Source organism: Mobula hypostoma, chromosome 10, assembly GCF_963921235.1.
Source record: "Mobula hypostoma chromosome 10, sMobHyp1.1, whole genome shotgun sequence".
NCBI classification, from domain to species: Eukaryota; Metazoa; Chordata; class Chondrichthyes; order Myliobatiformes; family Myliobatidae; genus Mobula; species Mobula hypostoma.
The window spans coordinates 110,560,404-110,566,957 of NC_086106.1; the positions used below are offsets into that span (position 1 = coordinate 110,560,404).

At 35.5% G+C, this 6,554-nt stretch overlaps 1 protein-coding gene across 3 annotated transcripts in view; it reads left to right on the top strand.

Annotated features, from left to right (window-relative positions):
* nexmifb (neurite extension and migration factor b) overlaps positions 1 to 5,655 on the top strand; it is a 299,468-nt gene extending 293,813 nt beyond the window's left edge. For all 3 annotated transcript variants that reach the window (XM_063061034.1, XM_063061035.1, XM_063061036.1), the window contains one exon: positions 3,425 to 5,655. The gene's annotated coding sequence lies outside the window, so the exon portion shown is untranslated. The remainder of the gene's footprint in view (positions 1 to 3,424) is intronic.
* Positions 5,656 to 6,554: the final 899 nt, after the last annotated feature.

The following is a 6,554-nucleotide window of genomic DNA, read 5'->3' on the forward strand; positions in this document are numbered from 1 at the left end:
CTGTTTTTAATTAACTTACTGGCCGTGAGTATAAGTTCCAATTGATAAATGATTCAGTAAGGTTTAAAATAAAAAAGACAACCATAATTACCCTTTTGACCTTATCATTAACAAGGTTTATTGGGCACCGAAACACTTCTTTCCTACCCAATATCCTGAGTGCAACATTGTCATGAGCTAGTGATGAAACATCTCAAGAGATCCACGTCAGGGCAGTTTATATGAGAGAGGTGAAGCAATAAGTAATCTGGAATCTGATTCATTACATTTCAACTTTGGAGACCTGTATTTCATCTGGTTCCTAGGAGAGAAGATGAAGAGAAGGAATTCTGCTTTTAGATCGATTATTGTAAGGAATGATAAGTTAATTAAACAAAGGAATTTCCCCAGATCAAATTCAAAGTAGAAATTCAAAAATCTTCAAATAATTCCTTGTGATTATGCCTGTCATGTGTAAATTTAAATCATCACTAGGAACGATATTTAAATTAAAGAAAAAATCATGATTAAAATATTGGAAACCTGATATATTGGTTCTACTTAATGTGAAAAGAAACAGCATTGAAAGCTGTCTGAAATCCACTATCCTTTCCAACCCTGCTTTCTTTATGCACCTGTAATAGAAAACAACAATAATAATGATAATTAGAATTTATTTATAGAACACTTTTCATATAAAAGATGTAGTTCAAAGTGCTTTACATGGGATAAAGTGCAAGCATGAAAATAAAAGATGGATAAAAAGACAAATCGGTTTTGAGCTGGTGATTAAAGATGTCAATTGAGTCTACATCCTTTATAGTTTTAGGTATTGAATTCCATGGATTAGGAATGTAGCTCAAAAAAGGCTGACCTGCCAATTATCTTTTGAGGGTGATTGTTTAAATTTGAGAGACCGGTGGAAGAAGACCTGGGAGCTCAAGCAGGATTATAAAACGAAAATGATTCTGTGGTGTACTGCAGTACCAGACCATTGAGAGCTTTAAAAACAAGTAAGAGAACTTTATAATAATCAATGCAGATTAGCTAGGTCGGGAGTGATATGCTCCCTCATCCGGGTTTTAGTTAAAAGTCAGCAGCAGCATTCTGAATGAGTTGATGATTGCCAATCAATTGCCTTGGAAGGCCAGTAAAAGGTACATTGCAGTAATCTTGTCTGTTCGAGAAAACGAGCAGGTTGCATTTTGTCCAGTTCATCCTGTTTCAATTTGTAGATTGTCTTGCAAGCGGTTTCAAATCAAAGTGGAAAAATTGAAACAATGTGATTTGCATTTGCTAAATATTCTGACCTGAGAATGAGCTGGAATTTTGTCTTAGGCCAATTACAAATCCAACACAGCTGACCAGAAATATTGCCTCTGATGCATCAGACTAAAATGTCATTGAGCTGGATGTTGATGTAAATTGATCTTTCAGTGAACAAATTCTTGTTAATTAGTCGTTAAGACTGAAGTTTAAAATAAAAATAAATCAATCATTATTATTTTTGACCATATTATTAACTGAGTTGATTGGCCATTAAAACACTGTTTTAGGTAATATCCAGTGCGGTATTGTGGTGATCTAATGTGAGTTAACATCTCAAGGGATTCACGTCATGGCAGTTTATATGAGAGAGGCAAAGTAGTAATGCAGACCATCTTATGGATAAAAATCATGATGAACGTTCAGTCAGCTGCCTGCCTGGTACTGGATGAGAAATGATTCTGATGAATTTAATGGAGGGTTATGTTGCTGTTTTCTGAAAGATTGAGCAACTTACCATGAATGTAATCTTGTGATGATGAACAGTGACTAAATCAGGGGTCTCTGTAAAGGTATCTTAAGATTCTTATAAAGATGGCCACAAAAAAAATTATCTTTTGAGGAAGGGATTCAAGATGTAGGGACAAAATTTAAAGTTAAGAATGACAACAAGGAAAAATAGATTAGGTAATGTTTGTGGGGAATTGATGATTTGTCCAATGGAAAGTGAAACAAAAAAAATTACTGATTTTTAAAATAATTAATTAGATGTATTTTCATGGAAGGGGGTACAAGGCTGATTATATTACAGGAGAGAATCTTTTGGGTTCAGAGGAGAAGCCCAGTTACATCCAGCTTATAGCCCTTATGTCCAATCTAACATATTGGTGTGTACTAACAAATGGCAAAATGGATTTTACGCATCAGCTCCCTTTTAAAATTTGATCATTAAAGAGATTGAATAAAAATCAAGTTTTCTCAGCAATTTTTTTTAAAAGGCTTAAATATTTAAAAAGTAGGCTCCCTCCAATGGCTCATTTCTAGTGCTCAGGGAAACAGGAGGCCCTAAGTCTGATTGTCTGAGTCAGCTGATTAAGGCCATTTTACAAAGGACTGCTCATGTCACCTGTGGAGTACAGAAGAAGGAAATGTATGTAGGGTGCCAGATTCTTGCCTGTGTTACTTCCCAGGGCCTCTTGCTGCAAAGTACTTGCATGGATATGTTCAATGAGCTCATCATTTTTTAAATGGCTTAGAAAGGTCAACACAGTCAGGCCAGAGTGAAGAAGTGAACAAAGCTAAAATGTCTTACTGCATCCGGTCTGGCTTAAATCACTATGCATAAAAATAAATTATCTTATTTTCCAGAGACAGTATCATATGTTTTAATCATGACAAAGCACACACCCAAAATCTTGGTTCCTCATCGAACTACTCTCACCCAGAATAAAATCTAAATAGCAAGCAGGTTTTGGCTAGAAAATAATGAATAGGGTTACTGAGAACATAGTTTTCACACTGATTTTCAACTGACTCGTTTCTCTTTCTATACACACTAAAATGTAAAGCCATACCTCTTGCAGATAAAAGTCAACGACATACCCAGTTTGTCATGGATTAGAGAATTAGCCCTAGTTCTGTTTGCACGTTTGATGAGGAGTACAAAATTTGCATTTAGTTGGTGACTTTCCTGATGAGGAATCCCTATTTTTAACAGCCGTTGGAGTACTCCAAAGGTGTGGTCATTCACCCATAGCAGATCTCTCACACTCATATTCCGGGGTTTCTTGTCTCTCAATTCTTCAAACAGTGAGCAGTAGAATTCTAGAAGCAGGGTGGTGACCTCCTGAGCATCACTTGCCATGAGTGTCACGTGCTGCAGCTGGTTCTTGGATTATCTGCACACCTGTAGAGCTATTAGTCCATGCATGGAAAATGGCCAGCTATGTTGAGTGAGAATACCAGCCTATGTAAGTTGAACATTTTTCACTAATCATTCTGAGCAAAGCCACTCTGCCTGAACCTTTGGTAAGGATAATGTCACTGCCTGAACTGAACTTACTTTGTCTAAAAACATATCCTGTACAATGGAGTAACTAGTTTACTGTTACTTTGGGTCCAGTGCTTCGTGTGGGATTTTATCTTTAATGCATTTTTTTTCCCTCTCTGACTTCCTCAGTCAAACACCAGGACCCAGGGTGAAGCTCAATGGGTTGCTACAGTGAACTCAGCTGCCTACAGTTCTGGCCATTATTTTGCTTATTGCCTTTCAAACTTCTACCTTCTGAAATTTGAATGTAAATACAGAGCTTAAAAGAGAAGCAAAGATACCACTGAGCTGCTCGTGTTTCATGGTGCTAAAAGAGATGCATTTCCTAAATTGAAAGGGAGAAATTAAAAACTCACAGAATGTAAAAATAAAATGTTTTGAGATGTATCACAGTACAATGCTAAAACATTTTAGTATTGTTTGCCTTTCTTTAGAATGAGCTTTATAAATATTGATCTGTAGAGTTAAAAAAATTCTAAAAATGAACTTTGACGTCTATAAATTCTTGTATATTTTTCAGTGTGCCAATTTGTAATATATTTTGTAAGTGTATATTTTTCTTAGCAGTGATGTGATGTGTTTGGATGTGTGCGTAACCCTCTTATTCCTCAGGGTGTTAATAAAAGGACGTAGAGTTACATTAACTGCTCTGGAAAACCAAAATACCGAAGAGAGAGAGAGTGAGTGAGAGAGAGCGAGAGAGAAAAGGCAAGCATTTTGTGGAGGTTTTGTAATAAACTGAATTCTGTTGTGAAAGAGTGTAGTGAAACAGTGAAAAAAAAACACACAAAAAAAGTTTGCAAAAAAAATTGTGGGCTCTTTGCTGTTTTATAGACCCCTTCTTTCTCCTGTAAATTATTCTGACCTTCAGGTTTTGTTGTAATTGTTGCAGAGGTTTTAAATATTTGTGCTTTCAAATGCTGTACGGTACATGTAAATGTCATTCTTGTTAACTTGATGAGTTTTTGTAATACTGTCATTTATCAAATAAATGTAAAACACAGAAATTAACATTTTGAAAGAATGATTCTATGAAGACTGCTTAAGCTATTGTTCAGAAACAGATCTGCATCAAAAAATTTAGCTAATTGACATTTTTGGTGTAAATTACTTTTTTTAAATAAAAGTTGTTCGAAGTCAAACACACTACATTTTTACAGTACTTGGAAAATATGTTTTGTTGTTTTTATGGTGTTGATGCTGATAGAATTCTAATTTTTAAATCCTGTTTTTGCTACTGAATGCCATTCCCAAAAAGGCAGCTTTAATCTTATTATTATGTAAAGCTGCAGTATGTTATATAAAATACAAAATACATATATGTAAAATATATCTTGCAAGTGGCATGTGTCACACATTTGTTACCTGCCCAGTACAAGCTGTTTTGCTTATCTAATATATAGTGTTAGCAATTTTACAAAAGTGAACGTGTTCCAATTTTTCAGTTTCAACTGGCTCTGTACGTAATACCAGAGGACTTTTATCGCAACTGTTGTTTTGTGCCCATTGCATGTCAAGTTGCTCCTTCCCCCATCCCCCCAATAAAAAATATTGTTGTGGATAATTGCAAGGTCAGTAGATTACATGGTGTGTTTTACAGCATGCTGTTATCCATAAGCACTTGCTTTTAAAGAAACACTATATATTATATAAGCTTACAGCTGTTTCGGAGTGAGTTACAGGTGTAGCACAGTCAAAAGATACATAAGACCCTCAGAGAGTACTTGACTCTTGCTTTTGTGGGACTTGATGCAAATTCAGTTATATGTAGTACAACCTTTGTAACATGTTCCAAATCTGTATATTTAACCATATTTTACAGTGAATATATATAGTAAAATATGGATATATCTGTTGTAAAACTGCTGTAAGAAAATGTGATTATATACTTCAGGTGACATGCAGAATATGTAAAACTGAATGAAACGTTTGATATTTGTTTCTTTCCTGCTGCCTTTTTTTAAAAAAACAATGCATTCATTATAATTTTGAATTATATAATGTATTGCAGTTTTAAATCTACTTTGAGGGGAAATTCAGAAGAATACAGGAAATGCTCTAAATGGCACCGTCTCTGTAAGCTTATTAATGAACCCATTGGGTTTAATTTTCAGTAGTTGTTTGAGTGTGTGTTTGAAGGAACAGTTTTCTGCAAGTATTGTTAAATATTTATTTTGTATAAAGTTTGTGAAATGGTTGCATTCATTAGTGTTTTTTTTTATTGTTTGCACCTTAACCTGTTGCCTGTAATCACAAGTTGATGGAATGATCGCGAATGGTATAAGTTATTTCTTTTGTTGAATAACATCAGCACTTTCTTCCCCTTAAACCCACAAAGGGAATCCGTATCATTGTGCTGAAGTATGTCATGTTCTTTTAAATAAAAGTGTAAACAAAGTATTTAGAAGTTCAAATATGTTCCCCCGTACATCAATCAGTATTCTATGCACAGTTATTAGTAATACTGAGGTTCTAGTTCTGTGTTTCAATTAGATGAAAAAAATGGTTTTAAGTTACACCTGATTTTCTTTAAATTTCACTTTCACCACAAATTATTCCAGAAAAAAAGTATAAAATTGCTTTGCTGGTTCATGTTTGCTTTGTTCTGTAGTTTCAGCAGGATGCAGGTGTGTTTGGAGCACCACTGTCGAGCTGGTACCTGGCAGCTCCAGGATCACAGGCTTGATTCTGACTTTGGTTGTTGTCTGTGTGGAGACTGAACTCTGCGGGTTTTTACTAGGTGCTGCTGTTCTGTGCTGGCAGTTCAATTGGCTATGTAAATTACCCCTTAATGCAGGCAAACGACAAAAGAATCAAAATGGGATTCATGTGCATGCAAGAGGCAACAAGTGCATGGCTACAAGAGATAAGGAGAGGGACTAATGGGATAGTTGACATAGGGCAGATGGGCTGAATGGCATCTTTCTGTGTCATAATATGTAGGTACTGTTGATATTTAAACCATTGAAGGAATTAGGATTCAAAGGGGGAATATTCAGTCCAGCAACCCTGCATCTGCTCTGCTTGGCATCAGTGATTCTCTTCACATGTCAGTACAATTATGTGGAGGTAGAAATAAGGCATCTAATGCTTTTTTTTACAAAAGGCAGGGGACATTGACAGGTAACAATGTGTGACTTGTCTCTTGCATCTCCTTCTTGTTCAATAATATCAGTAGTGTAGCTGGACACTTCATCCCCTGCAGTTAGTGAGAAAGGAACATTTCAGAAAGAGGAATGGGAAGGAAATTATTGAAGCC